This window comes from Eleginops maclovinus, chromosome 2 (assembly GCF_036324505.1).
Source record: "Eleginops maclovinus isolate JMC-PN-2008 ecotype Puerto Natales chromosome 2, JC_Emac_rtc_rv5, whole genome shotgun sequence".
NCBI classification, from domain to species: Eukaryota; Metazoa; Chordata; class Actinopteri; order Perciformes; family Eleginopidae; genus Eleginops; species Eleginops maclovinus.
This window is the reverse complement of record NC_086350.1, coordinates 5,946,293-5,965,579: the sequence shown is the minus strand read 5'-3', so window position 1 is coordinate 5,965,579 and position 19,287 is coordinate 5,946,293. Positions and strand designations below refer to the sequence as shown.

Sequence of the window (19,287 nt, the reverse complement as noted above, 5' to 3'; positions counted from 1 at the left end):
CAGGGTCATATCCAAGACGGCTCGACAGCGGCTCTTCTTCCTCCGCAGGCTGCGGAAGTTCAACATGGACTCCAGGATACTCTGCAACTTCTACAGGTGCACCATCGAGAGTATCCTGACTGGCTGCATCACCGCCTGGTATGGCAGTTGCACCGCCCTCAACCGTAAGACTCTACAGAGGGTGGTGAAAACTGCTCAGCACATCACCAGGACGGAGCTGCCATCCATGGAGGACCTCTACACCCAGCGGTGTAGGAAGAAGGCCGGTAGGATATTAAAGGACCCCCATCACCCCAGCAACAATCTGTTCTGTCTGCTGCCGTCTGGCAGACGGTACCGCAGCATCCGGACCAAGACCACCAGACTCAGAGACAGTTTTATACCACAGGCTATAAGACTACTGAACTCCTGAGCTGTGTGAATGTCTACTCACATCTGTTTATAGTACACACATACATATATATTATACACATCTGCCATACATATCTGTTTATAGTACACATATCTATATATTGTACATATCTGCCATATACATCTGCTATACATAATATATGCATCTGTCCATACCTCCTCATTCAACAGTGTAAAGTGTTTAAATACTCTCAATGTATTCCACATATGTATATATTTCACATCCTCAAATCTTTATTGTTAATATTGTAAATATTCTTCTCTCTTTTTGCACTACTTTATTTATCTTTTGCACCATGCATGTTGAGTTGTTGGAGGAGCACGCGACATAAGATTTTCATTGCCAACATATACGCTGTATCTGCTGTGCATATGACAAATAAAACCTTGAAACCTTGAAACCTTATTTCTACAGACAGTAGCACTAAGTAAGCAACCTGCCTCCATTTAATCAGCGTCAGAACTGACAATACCCATCACTTCTCAAGTTATAGCCCTTTACACTGTTGTGGTAATTGAAACACCTAACATATTTACATTTGTCATCTGTTAGCATATTTCTGTCTGGTCTTATTCATCATCCCCTTCACAATAATTTTGCGAGGATTAATTACACGTTATATTTGTTGCTACTGTGCAAAAATAGCTCTTTGGAATTGCACAGTGCAATCGGTTGTATAATTTGCTGAGAGGGTAATTGTACATGTGGTTATAATGTGTACTTACTACATTGATGCATTACCAATAATTACAATAATACCCTTCCAGTGATAACAGCAGTAGTAATTCTTTAATTGTCTCCTATGCCATCCTGCTACACAGCTCTACTGAGGGAGAATTGACAAGCTATGCATTTACCTCTTTGAATGTTTAAAATGAAGAGTACTTTTTCCATTTTGTGTGTACAGACATAAAAGTGATAGTCTGATTTCATGAGTTGAACCATGATGGAAAGAGCCTTTTAGGGACCCAAATCATGAAGAGCAGTCATGACCAGAGCACAGAGAGAAACTCAGTGTTCACAGTGGCTAATGTTGATCAGAGCAAACGAAATTGGGATGAGGAGGACTATTATATTACCCAAGGACGTTGTTTTTAACAGTAGACCTGCCTTACAAAAATATCTTAGTTCTCTGTTTGTGCTCACAAATGTTTCCTGGATTTTAAGCAAATGCAAGACCTGATCAATGCCAGTTTATGTATTGGACATATGATCATGTCTTGTGCATATTGGGTAATGCATATTTTATTTGGAATCAGAGTGATACCAATGTCTGGAAACCCCAGCTCTCCAACAAACCTTTATTTGAATAAATAAGCTGTCTCTCTCTTAAACTCATACAGACAAACCCTCATAATTCTTGTCAACATCTTGTTTTCCATCCCCATAGCCTTAACAATAAAACGATGCCTAAGCATATTTAATAAACCTCCAACCAAGAGAAAAACTTGCAGCCCAAAGCTATCTGACTCAGCACCAACCAAATAGTGCTGCCTCTGGATACTGCAGGCCGTCAGTCTCACACTGGGCAACATCTGTCCTCTGCTGCCACGCAAAATGCCTCCCCTCACATTTATTTTAGTAAAGTAGCAAAATGACTGATAGATTATGGACGGATAAACAGACGAGGCAGAATAAGATGACGACAATGTAGGATCATCAAAACGCGCCGGCCATATGTTGACATAAATGAAAACAATCCCGACGATAATACTTACAACATACATGACGTACAGCTTCTGGGTCAGCTGAACTATGTTAAGTTAGCTAAGTCATGTTCAATTAAGGAAACAACTCCTTTTTTTGTTTGCATAATGCTTTGCCTTTGCTGGGAGGGCGATCGGGAGCTCCTAGCGTTTCATCCAAAAAACGCTCCAGGGCTTTTGTATTGTTTCTATGAAAACACTATGTCAACAACGTGCGACTGCTGTTGCTAGGTGGACTAGCATGGATTTGATCATATGTTTGTGCTATTATATATTTTTCTACATTGCTTTTTCACTATGAGTACCACAAGGAAGAGTCTTTCTCTTAGGCTTTGTATGACTGAGCTTGTCACCACTCCCATATAGCCAGGGACGAGGCTGATAAAAGTCACACACTAGCGAGGAAAATAACCAGTATCCACCTGGCTGATATACTTTTTAAAAATAAGCTTTTTGGTCTTTATTATGATTCAGACTGACATGGCCAAAAACAAGCTTTCATACAACTTTGACAGTGATGTCACCGGCTGTTTGCTGCCAAACAAAAAAAAGCAGCGCTCGGAGAGAAGACACGGCATGGGCCCTGCGATTCTTCTTGACCTGGCTGTTTCCAACTGCTTGCACGATATTTTCATTGGAATCAATTGAAAAAAGACGCTGGCGGGAAGAAAGACGCAACATGTGGACACAGGCCCTAAAGCAGACTGTGATTTCATTTTTCAGAGGACATTATAGTCACACTAGCCCAGCTATGGATATGTTGAAGAGACCAATTGTCGTATAGTCTGCAGCTGCTACGTTGCATAGTTACTTGGTGTGAGAATGACTTAAGTTCCTTTTAAGGTGGAGTGGTGGATGCTAGAACGCTAACCGCTTGGCATTGCATGTTTCTGCAAGCGTGATATGGAATGGTTCTGGGTTTTGTTGTACACTAGGAGAGGTTATTTAGACTTGGTCAAGGCCCTCACTTTTGATGAAGAGCAATGCACCCAAAACTCCATTGTAACAAAAGAAAACACCTCATCAATCCCCCCCCTCATTTGCAACAACAAATGCGGTCATGTGTTTAAAATAACAGAAACATGAGGAAGTGTATTGAGTGTCCCGGAATCACTGTATTGTGGTACCATCCTTTTTGTGGGCAACACATCTTAACTAAGCACTGTAAATTGTTGTTATTATGTGATACCCTATTCCCTATTCAATGCTCTGATTTGAAAAGCATAATAATGGCAAAACAAAAACATCTACAGTACATGTCTACAAGAATAAATGTGTCTGGCGCCCATCTCAGTTTTAACAAGCCTAACAAGCATATCTTCATCCTCTATTTTTTTCAATTTACTTTTTCATTTTTTATTGTGAATTCATACTATTGCAAATATTAGGGATTCTTCCAAGTTTCCCCTGAAACAACAAACTGCATTTGCTGTTTTGTTGGCTTAATGTGAAAGGGTCTTATTAGAACGTCTCCCATTCCTCTCGTTTTATGAGGAAAGTATTTGATTATACTGTATAATGAAAACCAGTTCATGGCGGGGCCTCTTAAGTATATCATTTCATTATATATGCACTATATGACAATTTCAAAGCCGTAGAGCTGCAGCCAATGATCCATGACTTGATTGTTTAAAATCAATCTAATTAGCACTTCTGGCCCATACCAGTGCGGGGAATTTAACAATCTTTATATGTTGCGTCAATAGGGACCTTTGCAGGGAAGAATGAATGCATGAATTTATAGCAGTTTTGACGCAGGTTCAGCAGTAGTTGTGAAACTCATTAGCATGTGTAGTCTGCGCTGCTCAGTGTGAGGTTTTATTGATTTTTTTTTTCCCCTCCTGCTTTTCCGTCCTGTTTCTGAAGCCCTTATAGCCTCAGAGAGGTGTGATGGTGCTGATTACCTTAAGGGTGCCTCTGAATCAGCGTATTGCCATTCCACCCAAAACCCCAAGCTTAACGAGCTTTCACCTTGCGGGACCCCGCCTTCACCCCATCACTGTGAGGTTTCTTTAGTTTTTTTTAAAGTGGGCTCAGCATTGGGACCGCATTACATGCTACTCCGGAGGGGGCCTGCAGCATATCGTTGTTTCCTTTACAGCCTCCATAATTAATTGGCCTTGATGAGCGTAGTGATGGATACTAATTGGCCGGTTAGGGATCTCTTTCACTTCAGGTTTTAACATGGGAATGATTCATAACATTTTAAATGATTCAACCTAAATACTGTGAGTGAAATGCCTATGCCTATGGTGACTTTTTGCCCTTGGTATTCCTAAATATTAATTAGTCTGGAAGTATTTAATGTATGAGCCTTTAGAAGTACTATATTTTCCACTGTAGTGGCTTGAAAAGGGGGAATGGGAGAAGTGCTAATGAATCGCTTGCACTATTATCTACTTATCTACCACTACTATCTGCATATTTCCAAATACTTGTATGTATATGTTTTATTTGATTACATGATTTTATTATTATTGCTCAATATATCAATATTACATTATAATAGTTTAACATTAAATATACTCAATCTTTATATTTCAAATTGTGGTACGTTATTGGATCTAATATTTAAGGATGTTTTCAATCAATATCTATTTCAATTCATTTTTACTAGGAGCTAAAACATGCTGTGGGTGTAGATTTGCTGAGCCTGGCACAGAGTTTTTCCTGCAGTAATTGCTGACAGACCCACTGACTGTCTCTTTAATAAATCCTCAGATTCACCTCTGGTGCAAGGCTGGGCAATCTCAGCTTCTTTTTGTCTCCCTCTAATTAGTCACATATTAGAAATGCAGTGAGAAACAATCTAATTAAGAGGGCCCGACTCAATTTGCTTGTGGAAAGTTCAGTAATGGAGCTGGAGAGAGCAAGGGTGAAACACAAGGGAGAGGTGAGGTGGTTAGAGGGAGCCCTAATCTAAGCCATCCATCTCTCCATCTCCAAACCAATTAATGAATCTCGATACACAAACACGCAAAGGATAAGCAGATGCAAGACGCTGCAACCTGCATGTATATTTTATTGTGTACGTCTTTGTGTATGTTCGTACCTGCTGCCAATTGAAACCCATCGAGATTCACCATGCTGTGATGAGCATAGCGATTAATCAGCACAAGTTAGTCTATAGGCGTAAGCAATTCCCCTCCCTGTGAGTGGTGCATAAACAAAACATACTGACAAAGCAAATAGATAAAGATTAAGTCATTTATCTTCAGGCTAATTTGATTTAATACCTGTAATCGCCTTTAGACGCTGTTTGGGGTGGATTGCATTTCTTTTCCATTATTGCTCAGCATCTTAAAGAAATAGTGTCATTAGATAGCTTAGCTTTTCAAGGTCAGAAATGATCTAGAAAAGATTAACTTTGGTAAACATGTGTCTTGTCTTTGTCCCTCTTTCTTCTCTCATATTGTTTACTGCCCCCAACACTATATTATATACTGCCGTTAATAAAAGAGTTATGTCCATAGTGTTTAATTTTTATACACAAGCTGAAAGTGAAATGACACAATGAAGGGAACATTTAAATTGAATGGCTGTGCTTTTAATATGCAAACTTCAAAGTTGCTTCAAGTATGCACAACTCTACAGATACTAAATGAAAGGGTTATCTAATGCAAGAGGGCATAGGGGCCATAGTCTGCTCACACTATCGTTATATTATTGAAGGCAAGATACTCAAAATGGTTAAGTGCAGAGAGGGAAACACACACACACACACACACACACACACACACACACACACACACACACACACACACACAAACACACACAACAAGCTTTATAAATAAACAGACACGACCTTATTAAAAATAAATGGTGATAACAATAGCAGTGGCAACTTGCATTTTCGAAGAATCACTTAGAAACAGCTGGTGTTCATGGTGTACGGCGCTATCTAAGCTGCTTATCGCATAAAAAAAACATGTTAAAGCAGAAAGTTCTTGCCACTTCTGAACTTCTAACAGAAGGTTGTGATTTTCTTTCATTTCAAGCTCATTGAGTGCCTTGTTAGAGTGACCTGTACGTGAAAATCAATCGCAGATTAATTTATTTCCAAAGCCTATCATAATTTGTTTGTTTTTTTCATCTGCATCCACGCTGCAGGGGTGAAGCAAACTTAAGAGGGTGAAATCAATAACGAATTAAAGCGTTCACTGGATTGACCAGGTTTTTTTTCAGACCTTCAGCGCTCTTCCATGATTGAGGCAAATCTGTAGTAAAAACATATTCTGCCATCATCAGTAAAGAAAGTGTAATTTAAAGAGTAGAGATGGACCTCCTACACACAGTAGTCTTGTATCCTTACAAAAAAGTATTATAGTATAGTATAGTATATTTGTTCTAACTTAACAAATGATTTAATTTTGTGATCCTTGACAGGAAATGCTTTTATTTTGAAGTGCTTGTCGCTGTGTTGCCGGTTAGGGGGAAAAGAAGAAGAATACCAGATGTCAAATGCATGTTCAGCTTTTATCACTGTTACCTTTGTAAACTGCTGTGTTACAGAGTAAATGTTCAGTTTGAACTAGACACGCTTTGGTCATTATTCCACTACACAACAACATTAGCACAATGCAAGATCCCAAATGAGTGCAAAAAGAGGCATTCAAACAATTAGTTGTAAAAAAAAGGCCATTAAATGGAGTTAAAGACTGACAAAATGACACCTGTAACTTGAGTTACAGTTTCTACAAAGACACACCAATTGTGTGTGCCCCGTATGGCTCTCTACATTTGACCCTCATTGCCTTTTTTGTTTTGTTCCCCAAGCATTGAAATCATACAGTTCTTTTAAAGTTGCTCCTATCATGAAACTGGTTCAGTTGTTTCTGCCAAAAATACACATGGAAAGGTTATATCAAATGCTAAGACAAGCTTTTGAAAAGATCTCACTTTGAAAGGAGGCATATAATGCGCCTTTCAGGTTTATATTTGTATTTTGTGCTTCTACCGTGAAATGTTTACCTGCTTTCATGCTCAAAAAGGTCTTTATTTTTCTCAGATTGAAACCAGAGCTCAGTCTGCTCTGATTGTGTTGCATAGTGATGTCATCATGTTACAAAATTAAACAAAGGAGTCCAATAGATGCGGTTAAGACAGGGGAGGAGTGTCGGGGAACACAGTGATTTTAGCCTTTGCGGACCATTTACATGCACTAAAACCAGGGGAGGCTGTGGCTCAGTGGTCTAGTGCGTTAGTATTTGGATCAGGGTAGCACTGGTTCCATCCCTACTGTGGTCCGCATATCGTTGTGTCCCTGGGCAAGACACTTCACCCCAAATTGCTCCTCTGGGGACTGTTCACAGTATTGAATGTGTGTTAATCTCTTTGAACAACAAGTGACATGTAAAGTAAAATGTAACCAAAAGCGTATTTAAGACACTACAGGAAAGGAAAAACCCTAAAAAGGATATGTGTCATCAAGGACTGTGTTTGTTTGCAGAGAAATGGAGGAGATTAAATGGAATTGAAGCTCACACCAGCTCAGGTGTCTTTTATTTGTGTTTTGATTCTCCGTATAATACAAAGTATTATTGGTAGTACAGATTTTTCATCCATCCTGAACATGAACTCGATGTGACAAGCTTCATTCATTTTGGCACATTGTCCCATTTCTAAAGAAAGAGTCCAAGAGAAACCGGTAATAGATGGACTGTCTGAAGGTCACTGTGCTGCACACTAATGGGCAAAGCACTCCCTATGGTGCCACTGAATAAGTCCATGTTCTGGGACAGTGATTTCCTACAATGAAGCTAAAATTTGTTGGAAACCAGAGGCAGTCCAGTGGAAAAGAAGCTATAGGTTTATTTCTTGGTCAATGTATCAAGACTGCCTCTGGATTCGCCCTAGTACAAGGTCGATGTGGTACACGACAGTACAGAACATCATTGCATGAGGCACGGCAGCCTGAACAATGCCTGTTCTGTATTTATTAAGCCTCCTATTGAAACCTTTAAATCTCCTGCTGCGGTTTTCGTCCAACAACAGAACAGAGCAATGGCAGGTGAAACGTGTTCGGCCTGATTGCACTGACCCCCCAAGGTTAAAGGGGGTCAAAACGTAAATGGAAAACAGGGCTTTTAATCCCTCACACATTGTTGGTAGTAATTCCAAAATAATTTCCCAGCTACAGCCAAAGGCAACGTTGCACAAACTGCCAAAACATTATGTCCAAAATCAAGCCAAAATGATTACAAAAAATAATTAACCGGGAGACAAAGAGAAGGCAGTCTTTACTGTTTCAAATGTAGGGAGTAAGCCTTTGTATTCATTTGCTTGCCGAATAGTGTGTCATTTTAAAGGACAGTCACAGCAAAACAAATGGAGTGTGAAGCTGCAATATGTTCTGCTTTCATGATGGCTAGAGTTTAGTGTACGGTTCAACTTTAACATAGGTTTTGATGTTGTATTGGCAGCAGTGTGAGTGATAGATCACCATTGAGTCTGTACGGTCTTAAAATATACTCCAGCAAGGTACTACGTGAAACCCTGTTAGGGTACCAGTTACTGTAAAACATTATAGAGCTACTGAGAGCTAATTTTTGGAAGTTAGACGAGTAGTTATTCCCTCTACTACAGACATTTTACATAATTGTGAAAAACATCTTCAAGAATCAGTATTTAATCAATTTTTTTAATAAAAAACTTCATTATAACAAGATTACATTTGAACACCGCCTGCTTAGGATCTACAGGTGATCAATAAGGACATGAAAAAATAATAATGTACTCATTAATTTTCTTTTGTGGGTCAGCCCAGCTCTGTTTAGTGCCTTTCAAACAACATCCACAAACACATGTTTTATCATTAATAGTGAACTCTCAATTAAAAAATGTATACTCAGTACAATAAAACAAGACATTGTGGTTCAACAAGCAGTATGGATATATCGCCTGACCATTCATAGCTAGTTTTTTATACATTAAACACACTTCAGTTTGTACCTGAATGTAATCTACCAGTGGGAAACATTAGCAAGATAGCTAATAGAGTCGGAGGATGAAACCCTCTTGATTGTCACATACATGCACACAGCAGAGCACATACAGTGAAATTAGTCCTCTGCATTTAACCCATCCTAGTACTAGGAGCAGTGGGCAGCTATCATGCACAGCAATGGGGAGGGGGGATTGGAGGTGTCCGGTGCCTTGCTTAAGGGCACCACAGCAGGGCCCAGGAGGTGAACTGGGACCTCTCCAAGTAGCAGTCCACATTCCATATTTCAAGTCTGTTCGGGGGCTTGAACCGGTGACCCTACGATTCCCAGTCCAAGCCCCTACTTACTGAGCCACTGCTGGACAATAGGACACTCATCGATCTGTAAACCAGTCTATTGCAAATGTTATTTGATATAAAGCTGGATTTTACTGGATTAAGTACCTCTAATGTAATGACCAGATTTTAAATTGTAATCCCATACAGTGCTTATTACCGGAATATGTGGACCGATTCATGTAAGGCCCAACACTTTGACCCCACACTTTAAATGTTCTGCAAATACCGACTGAACAAAATATGACCAAGATTCAATGTTCCATGACTTTATCTTCATATGTACAAAAGATACAGTGTTGTTTTGACCACGAAAATGTTCTAGGCTCCTCCAAACAATACAAAACAGTGCAAGAAAAAACTGAATTGGAGAAAAACAATGCACGAGAATAACTCAACTGCTTTGGTATCAAATGTCATTTTTAATGCAAGCAACTCAAGAAAAAACCCCGACCTTCCTTTAACATTTCTTGAATGCTTTTTAATTACACGTTAAAACAGCCTTCTAGTGAGCGATGGCACCATGCTGGGCCACCCCGTTCCTGCCCTCCATTATGTTCCTTGAACAAACAAGGTTGTTTTTGCAGGATATCCCTATAGCTGGCTCCCCATACATCCATCTCTGAAAAGGCATTTATCGAGGTTGGGGCTTGTGGTGCAGTGCAATTTGCCAAGGTCTACGTTTAAATGCCTGTACTACATTCAAGCGTAAACACTCCATTTGCACATCTTCACCCGGCGGAGCTCGGTGATAATCATTCTTTCCACACTCACACGGCTGCATTCATCATTTGTGATTGGTGACTTTGTGAATATCTTTCAGCATATTTTACAAGTTGGCATTACCTTTCACAGGCACAGTGGGGTGAGGTGGGGGCATACATAACAAAAAGAACTACTGCATAGCTGTATGACCCTCTGGCACTTAGGATAGGTGGGGAATACTTGACAGGAATCTTTTGACAGCTAGTGTGACACACATTTCAATCTGTTTTCCAGGTTTCACTTAAAGAAGGTATACGCAAGTGTCCTGAGACAAAGGAGTTTGAAGTGCAAATGTGTTTGGATGTTAGAGGGAATATTCGTCAAGAGTGAATGTTCAAACACCATTTTTATCTTGCATCCATTCTCCTCTACTTACGTTTAACTGCATTTGATCTGCCATATTAGCAGAAATACTTCAACGATCTTTGATGAAAACCCAGTCACTTCAAATGGATACATGTTAAAGTCTCACTTTCCAGATATTCCCCCAGAATGAAAGTGTTTGTAGGTTTGGATGTGTTTTTCAGGGAGCAGCATTACCCCCTAAGCAAACTGTGCCACTGAAGAAATGGTGGAAGCCAGTGCTGGCATTAGAAATCTGGGTGGGTACAGCTTGTGTTTTGGAGACAGCACGCGGGAGGGTTAGCATAAGAGGAGAGCTCCGGGGTTTGATAAATGAGACTGTGTGGCGGCTGCAGTACGAAACTGCTTCCCTGCTCAGCTGTGGTGACAATGTGATTAATATTTGCACGGCATTAAGCTAATTTATCAAGGCCATGTGCACGCCTATGGGAGAACACTGTCACATGGATGCCTGGCCTAAGAGAGTAGGTTTGGCATTCGCAACCAATTATTCCAAGCCAAAATAAACAAATAAATACAGGAAGTTTATATTAGGGCGAGGTGAGGCTGCCAAGCAAGGAATTTAGGAATATGAGAAAAGCTGAGAGCGAGAAATTAAATATTGCTGAATGTCACCATCCAGTTAGTCTGATCAACATGCCATACAGAAACCACCTCTTATATATTAGCCTGGAAGGGAACATATACATTTCTGAATACAACCATGTATTTGTAATGACTTTTTAATGTATCATTATTTTAACATTGGAAGTGTTATCAATGTTGATATGCTTTCATTTTGTAGCACAGAGGCATACATGTCATAGATAATTGTTTTGGTTTTGCAAGACATAAACTGGCTAATTTAGCCTTATGTCAGTTACATTATTATATTATCAAATAGTTTCGTACTAAGGGCCTAAGGATAGTGATTTAATATTTCTCTAGCTAACACATGAGCTAACGCTGGCTATGTAGTTTTGTTGGCTTGTTCTCTAAAAAGGGGCAAAGACAATTGAAGTTGCTAATGAAAGTAACCTCCTCTCCTGGACTCTGAGTGGTATTAGAGAACGTTAACATTAACCAACGGACCAGATTGGACAAGCCTTGCGTTACCTGCTTAATCAATACGATGATCTGACAGGATTACCTGCTGTGAATAGAAAACCAGGGTGTACAAACACAGTGTCTAGCTGAAGTGTTAGCACTCCCCATATGATGGCCTCCACTGATAACGTTAAATATAAACCTCCTTTTTAAAGACTGATTAAATGTTTGATATGTAAATGGGCAATTGTTCGCTTACCGTGAAGACTTAATAAGAGCATGATTCTGTATCATTCATGCTTGTATTGGTGTGCCGATTCAATAATGTAAGGCAAAACCAAAAACATGTCAACTGCCTCTTTGATATCTTTGGATTCAGGGTTTTAAATATGCGATACTAGTGTGTTAGACTGAAAAGGCTGTTCTTGGAAATGATTTTCTTTCTGGTGGTTGAATTCTCATCAGGTGGCCAATTAGTTCATTAGTGAATAGATCTACCTGTCATTATGGCCGCGTGGGTGTTTCAGTAGCTTTGTCTTAAAATAAATCCTTGCTAAAGAGTTGTATTTTTCAGACCTGCTGTTGGTTTTCTACATGGATAATGTTTCTTAATATTTGTTTAAAGTGTTTGTTGGTCATTTATCCCCTCTGCAGAATAGGTGGTTTGTTCATGATATCCTGAAGCCTAAAATATGGAGCAGCTCAAGTCTATTTTTTAATTCACAGAGGATTGAGATTCCTTTCCACACTGCTGTGTCTGTCAGTATTCCATGTGCAGCCTCTTTGCTGTAGTGGGACAGTCTAGCTAGGTGCCTGCCAATTGGCAGGGAATCTGCTGCCTTGGTCTTTTGCCAGAATTAAGATGCTACCGCTGTCAAGGGGCCCTGCAAGAGAAACCAATAGCCAGGGCAGTAACTCACCCTTTAAGGCCATTGCCTTGTTTAGGAAAGTAATCTACCCCCAAGCCGCTGCCTCATTCTACACAAGATACATCATTGACGAACTCTGGCAGAGCAGTATTCAGAGCAGTCACTCTCAGCCTCACTTCTGCCCAGTATGGCTCAGCTTGGCCTTGCAGTGTTATGTGCCAGAGAAAGATGTCAGAAATATGGGGTTGCACAGGTACTTATCACACATCCATTTGTCTGAGTCTCCACTATGATACAACTGTAAGTTATGCAAGTCACATCTCTTTTTGACTTTGTTTTCTTTGGAGGGCTTCCAAGTGATACTGAGCTGTCCTTCGGCAATTTACTCCAATCAGCAAATCCACTCAACACCTAAGATTAAAACAGTGTCTGTTTAAGAGTTTGAAATGCATTATGGTGTAACTAGAGAACCTCTTGCATGAAATCGAACAAGCCAGGCGTCAAAACAGTCCAGAGGTGTAAAGTGGGGAGGCAAGAGGACTCTTCAACACTACCTTCCCCACTTCTTCCAGCACTGTCACTCAGACAACACCTAAACTCAGACTTCACAACTGTAATGTTTTCTGAAAAAACAATGGCCCTTGGGCATAGAGGGGAGATGGTGTGTTTCATGAATCTGACACAGAATCTGCTCACAGACAGAAATACAAACTCTTACATCAGGTGGCTATAGGACCACGTTTTGCCATGCTGAAAACAATAATAAGTACTTGTATCTGCTGGTAAAATTAAGATCTATTTTAACTCTTGATGTGCAGTTTACTGATCCTACAGACATGGAAACATCAACATGTATCACAAAATAGCTGCCGATGATGAAGTTGCCCATGACCTTCTAGGAAAGCAGAATGGTTGATGCACCAGTGAGGCAGTTTTTCTTCTGCTGTCTGCTGGAGGCAATTTATGGACAGTGCTCAGCATCCCCTGGTAGGAATGATAAACTGTCCACTATGCCTTTAACATACATTTTTGTTGAACTGTTTTGGGAGTTTGCAGTGTATTTGTCCATCTGAATTTATAAAAAAAAAAAAATAGATTCCAGCTTGTTGTTTCACTTTATATTTCCAGTCGGTGCTTGTTTGAAAAATGTGTCTCGTCTTCTTACATCAAGCATGTGCATAAGGAAATACCGTGGCTGTAAGCTCCAAAAACATTTTCGGAGAAACTTACACTTTCAATGTCAGACATTCTGCTTATTAACGCCACGCTGTAGACCAAGAAAGACAGAATATTTTAAAGTTAGAACAGCAGAATAAAGAGGACGGGCTCATGAGACCTGATGAATTCATGACTCTGACACAGCAACACATCTGTATTACACTCAGTGCTTCCTAGAACATGATTTTAAGTGTATATATACATATCCATAACCCCAAAATGGCATTTGTGTTAAAAACCTGTTTATTGAAACGTATTTTATGATTCACGCTGGTTTGTTTAACTTTCAAACTTTTCCTACTGCGATCGTGGTTTCTAAGTAACTAGTTTTAACCAAATTACCTACAAAATATATCATTAGATGTTTGTAACTTCCAAATCACAAGTGTATTGAACATTGTGTTATAATATTGCCATAATTATGTCACAAAAATTGTCATGTCTTAAACCTTGTTCCTTCGGTTATTCATGTCAACGTAGTGGCTTTTTGACACTGTTGTGGTCGCTTTAATGACAACTTGCCATAATCCACAGCGATATAAGCTGCCATAAACATGTCATCGCCCGCTTTAAAGACAGCAATTAACTGTTATGACCCTCAGAGCCTCGGTGTCATGCATAGTTAAGTATTGTCACCTCAAGTAAGTCTTGAAACTTCATAAAGAGGTAATTATGTGCAATGGCAACCATAAACAATCATAAAGTTTAATTCATGCTCACAGTTACACCAGCCTTATTAAATTCCCAGTCTGCAGGAGGATGAAGAGAACCACTTTCTCAGTTGCTTCTCTACTTTACACTATAATTAGACACCTATGCAGCGAGATACACATCAACAAACACAGCAGCAGTCCCCTGAGAAAGGGTAGTGGGGGATCTGCTCACTTGGTGCTGCTCTGTCTCTGGTGCAGAGACATCAATGAGGATATGTCGACACTGAATCAGACACTGGCAGGGCTTTTGGCGCGCACATCAGTTGTGACCTTTGGCGAAAAAACAAACAGGATGCGTTGATAAAATCAGCGAATGTGACGTGTTGTGTCACATCTAATGGGGTTAAGAAGTAGCTGACACATTTGCAACAGATGGACAACTGCCTGACATTTCACATCAAGCAAATCAAGATCCAGAAGCAGTAGCAAAAAAAGCAAGAGAACAGGATATTGACGACTGCACCTGCAGACCTCATCTGTCTGGCTGCAGTCTGGAACACTTTCACTGCAGCCGCACTAGAGTCAGTTCAATATGCAATGAAACATTGACATTCACTCAATGTTACATTCAGTTGGGGTAATGAGGCTGTAGAGGTAGGAGAGGGAATCTGGTCCTGTGTATTACATTTTTTATTGGTACCATCATGTAAACAGAACTCCCAGTGCGGAAATACGTTCAGTAATTCCGCCTGTCAAAGAAAAAGCATTGAGGACATCCACCTTTGCATTTATTGGTCTCTTATAAAGTGAGCAGCCCACCGGCAGACACATTTTCAGGCGGAGCGAGGGTATGGTAACAAGACGAGCAAAGTCTGAAGGGTGATTCTTGTAGCTAATATAGACTCCACCACACGGATCCACTGTATTCTGCATCTAATCTGCATTAGTAAAACAGCAGACGCTGCAGCCGTTGCATTGTAATGTTGACCTAAGTCAGAACGTTAAATCGCCAAACTCAATCGGTCCAACAGTAATAGATGCAAAAGCGAAAGAGATTCCTCAGGAGTAACACTTGGGATTGTCAAACTAACTGCTTCCTATGTAGATCAAGACTTCTTTAGGATGCAGTTTAAACACTCACTCCACATAGCACAACCTGTAATCCACCATGTTTGAATTCAACATGTGCTTCCTGCTCTTTCCCATTCCAGAGCCATCAATTTGTGTCATACTGTGGCTGTCAGGATATCAAGGTGAGTTTAGCATTTGGTGGAAAATTTTATTTGCAAACAATTATGTCCTGTTTATGTGATTCAAAACATAATCGCTTCCACTTTACGCTCTACACTTACTCTCTGTTTGTACTTGGGACGTAGAATATGCCATTTGCTAGGCGCTTATATCTAAAGTGCCCTAAAAAGAATGAGTGCTTTCATTTTCTGTGCAAGTAGTGCCAGTGGATTTGAACATTGAATGCGTTAGTGACACGCTCCACAAATGAAGTTGTGTGTGCAAATTAGTATGGCTTGTAAATAATGCTCCTGTTTCTCTATTTGAGATCATATTATTTGAAGTCTAGCTAGTGCTCTGATGCATTTCATACAATTACCAAACGTCACAGGGAAACTACCTCGTGCATCAGCTAGCATTTTTTAAAAAGTCTGTTTTGATCGGGGATGTGGAAAGGACTGATACGCAAGATAAACAAAAAGTATAATACATAAATACGAGATGCAATAAAGAAGTGCTTGGCTTTAGACACGAAACCACTCTCAATACATAATCACGGTATCACAATAGAAGTGCATTCAGCAATCTCATAGACTACTTTTTAATGCACAATCAAACATAGAAACATGATGAGTAAGAGGCTTTATCCGAGGCTATGAAACATAATTAAAGGACTTTGAAGATACCGCTTTCGTAAAAAACATTACATTTTGGAGTTTGTTTCTATGTTCGCTTGTGGTCGGTTTCCTTTTACCCTCATGCTTTGTGAACTGGGCCCTTAGCACACCTCTGAGGCTGTGGGTCATGAAACTCAACATGTAAATAACCATGTCAACTCTAAAATTCAAGTGGGTGAAGGAAAGAAAACCCACATTTATGTGAGCGTTCCCTAAGCCGGATGTGATATTCTCTTCCAGGCTCTGACAGAGCTGACAAGAAATGCCGTTTATTGGAAGTAATCCGCGGGATGGCGGAGGAGTTGGGTTCCTGCTGTGGACTGTGTGAGACAGATATGGACTGAGAGGGAACATCACAAGTCCCTGAGCTGGAGTTTCTCTGTCAGCCAGTGATCCCCGCGGCTCGCCCAGGGGCCTGTTGGCAAAGAAAACTCCCCGAGCTTTCCACCTGCAATGTCACGTTGATTACACAGTAAGAAGAGCAGAGAAGAAGTTACTGATCGTGTTTGTTCCCTCTCTGTTTCACTTTCTGTCCCTTTTCATTTATATATACAGTATATAATTGTTCTCTTTTAACAAACAAAACGTATGGACAGTACAAATCACACAAAAAAATTATTGAATGTATTAAATCCAACAGCATTTTAGATGTAAGTGAATGTATGGAAGAGGATTGGGGGCACCTGAGAAAAAAAATGGTGATAACATTTTTATTTCATTTTTTAATTCTGACTTTAATCTCAAGAAATCATCAATTAAACAATTATATTGAAATAAAACAATTAAAGAATTAAATAAACAAAAATCACATAATAATAATTATTAATATTATTATAATAAACAAATATTATTATTACTATTTTAATATGTTTATTAATAATAATAATAATAATAATAATAATTAATATTATTATTATTATTATTATAAACAAATATTATTATTACTATTTTAATATTTGTATTAATAAAAAAAAAATAATAATAATAATACTAATAATAATAATAATGATGATGATGATGATGATGATGATGATGATGAAAACAGCCAAGCCTATATTAAGAAAATCCGTTGAAAAAAAGAAATTCACATATTCATAATATTCTAACAGTATCATATTCTTTATAACGCCCTCTTTTTCGGGGGGTCTTCCAAAACAAGTGTCTCCTCAAAAGAAAACAAGCCAGGAAGGGTCATCCTCTCGTTTCCAATCGCCCACAAGGCTTAGCACATCTGTCAGGATCTGCCAGGGACGGTTGAAATGAAGGAGGTTGCCATGACAACAGCTCTGCCATTTTGCCACCTGTGCGTGTCCTGCGGGATAGCAGGAGGCAACGCCTTCCTACCCGCCAACGGGGCTCTTTTCTCGCCTATGCTGTCCGGGGGAAATTGTCCCACTAGAGCATACTAATGGATCGGTGGAGGTCACCTCCCTATATCTGCCTGCCGCCAGCAGCAAGAAGCAGGACATGTTCAGTCATGAGGTGTGATTTTCGTCCAGTTTATGGAGGTTTTCTGTTCCTCCTGACACTGTTAAGAACCTGTTCAAAAAGTTTTCCAGTCATCTGACCTCTGAACAAAGTAAACATGAACAAGTTGTCTCTGTTGTGATGGTTCCTTGTTATCCAGGTTCAAAAGAACAACAAACAACAATCTTTTCAACAATTTACAAGAAGACAGAGGTCTTTTCTACCAAACTGACACCTTCTGTATAGGAGCTGAAAAACAATGCTGGCACTACAGTGGCTGATCCAGGAGCAGTTTCCAGTGCTGTGTATTTCTTCATTTAATTGGTCCAGTCCCCATAGTCAGGCTCTCAGTGGCTTTACCTCTCTTGATGGGGGAACCAGAGGATGGGCAACACATTGCAGGTTGTGGGGGCTGGATGGATGGGGGATTGTTGGATTGAAGGGGGTTGGATTCAGGAACGTCCACAGGGCATAATTACCAGCAAATTTGTGGGCACCTGCTATCAAGGTATTGATGGGTTTTGTGGACTGGTATTTGTTGTCGGGTGGCAAGAGCCGGTGCACCCTCATTAACACGTCTCACCTCTGGAGCAGAGAGCGGTGCAAGTAAACAAGGTAGAAGAAGAAAAAGAGTGTTGTTTTCACACACACACACACACACACACACACACACACACACACACACACACACACACACACACACACACACACACACACACACACACACACACACACACACACACACAGCAACACTGTCTGCATTCACACTCAAGCAATCACACATGGAGGTAACTAACACTAATGTTTACCCAGGTAGAAACAGATGCACACAGAGGTTTTACAGATGTTGTAATTCTTTTGAGTTGTTATTCTTGCTCTGTTGTCCTTCCTTCAATCAATATTTTAATGTCAGCATTCTTTACGCATTCGGATATCATAGAGGTTATTGGTAAAATGGCATAGGAAATAATGTAACACATATTTACCTCTGAAGGTCATTGAGGGGGTGAATATGCACACACTGCTTTTCAGTATCTATTCTTTTATACTTTTTTAAAACAAGCTCTTTCTTATTGTACATCACCAATTCCTTGTATTTTGTGTGGATCTATAACCTAAAATCCACATTAAAATCGATTTTAAATTACAGGTTTTATTGCAATTAGATAGGGAAAACGCCAAGGGAGGGGTGAAGGCACTGTACAGTTCACTTCTTGTTCAAAGCTTTGTCTTGATCAAAAAGAAATGTCCCCTTTTTTATTTAAGTCCCCGTTTTAGATGAGCTGTTTTTGGCCCTGCTCAGCTGAAGCCCCCCGAACATTTTGATGATGTCATTGGACGCTGTAATTGAATGATGGAGGTTCTGCAGTATTGCTTTCTTTGAAGCTGGAGGCAATTAATCACCGTCACCTAAAAAAATCTGCAGTACTTCTAACTGTCACAGTATGTCTTTTCTTTTCAATATACTTTCATATCAAAAAATAATAATTGCAGGTTGCCATGTGAAAATAATATAATTATATAGTACAATAATTGTAATCTGCCCGGCAACTTGTTTGGCTGTTTCCTGTGATATGACTTTAAACTTCTCTTTATCCAGAGACGAGTTGCCAGAGTGCTTT

At 39.8% G+C, this 19,287-nt stretch overlaps 1 long non-coding RNA gene across 1 annotated transcript in view; it reads left to right on the top strand.

Annotated features, from left to right (window-relative positions):
• Positions 1-16,807, top strand: part of LOC134876067 (uncharacterized) — a 297,182-nt gene extending 280,375 nt beyond the window's left edge. Inside the window, exons 2-3 of the long non-coding RNA XR_010167336.1 lie at positions 15,503-15,544; positions 16,439-16,807. This is a non-coding gene — a long non-coding RNA (uncharacterized LOC134876067). The remainder of the gene's footprint in view (positions 1-15,502; positions 15,545-16,438) is intronic.
• The last annotated feature ends 2,480 nt before the right edge of the window (positions 16,808-19,287 follow it).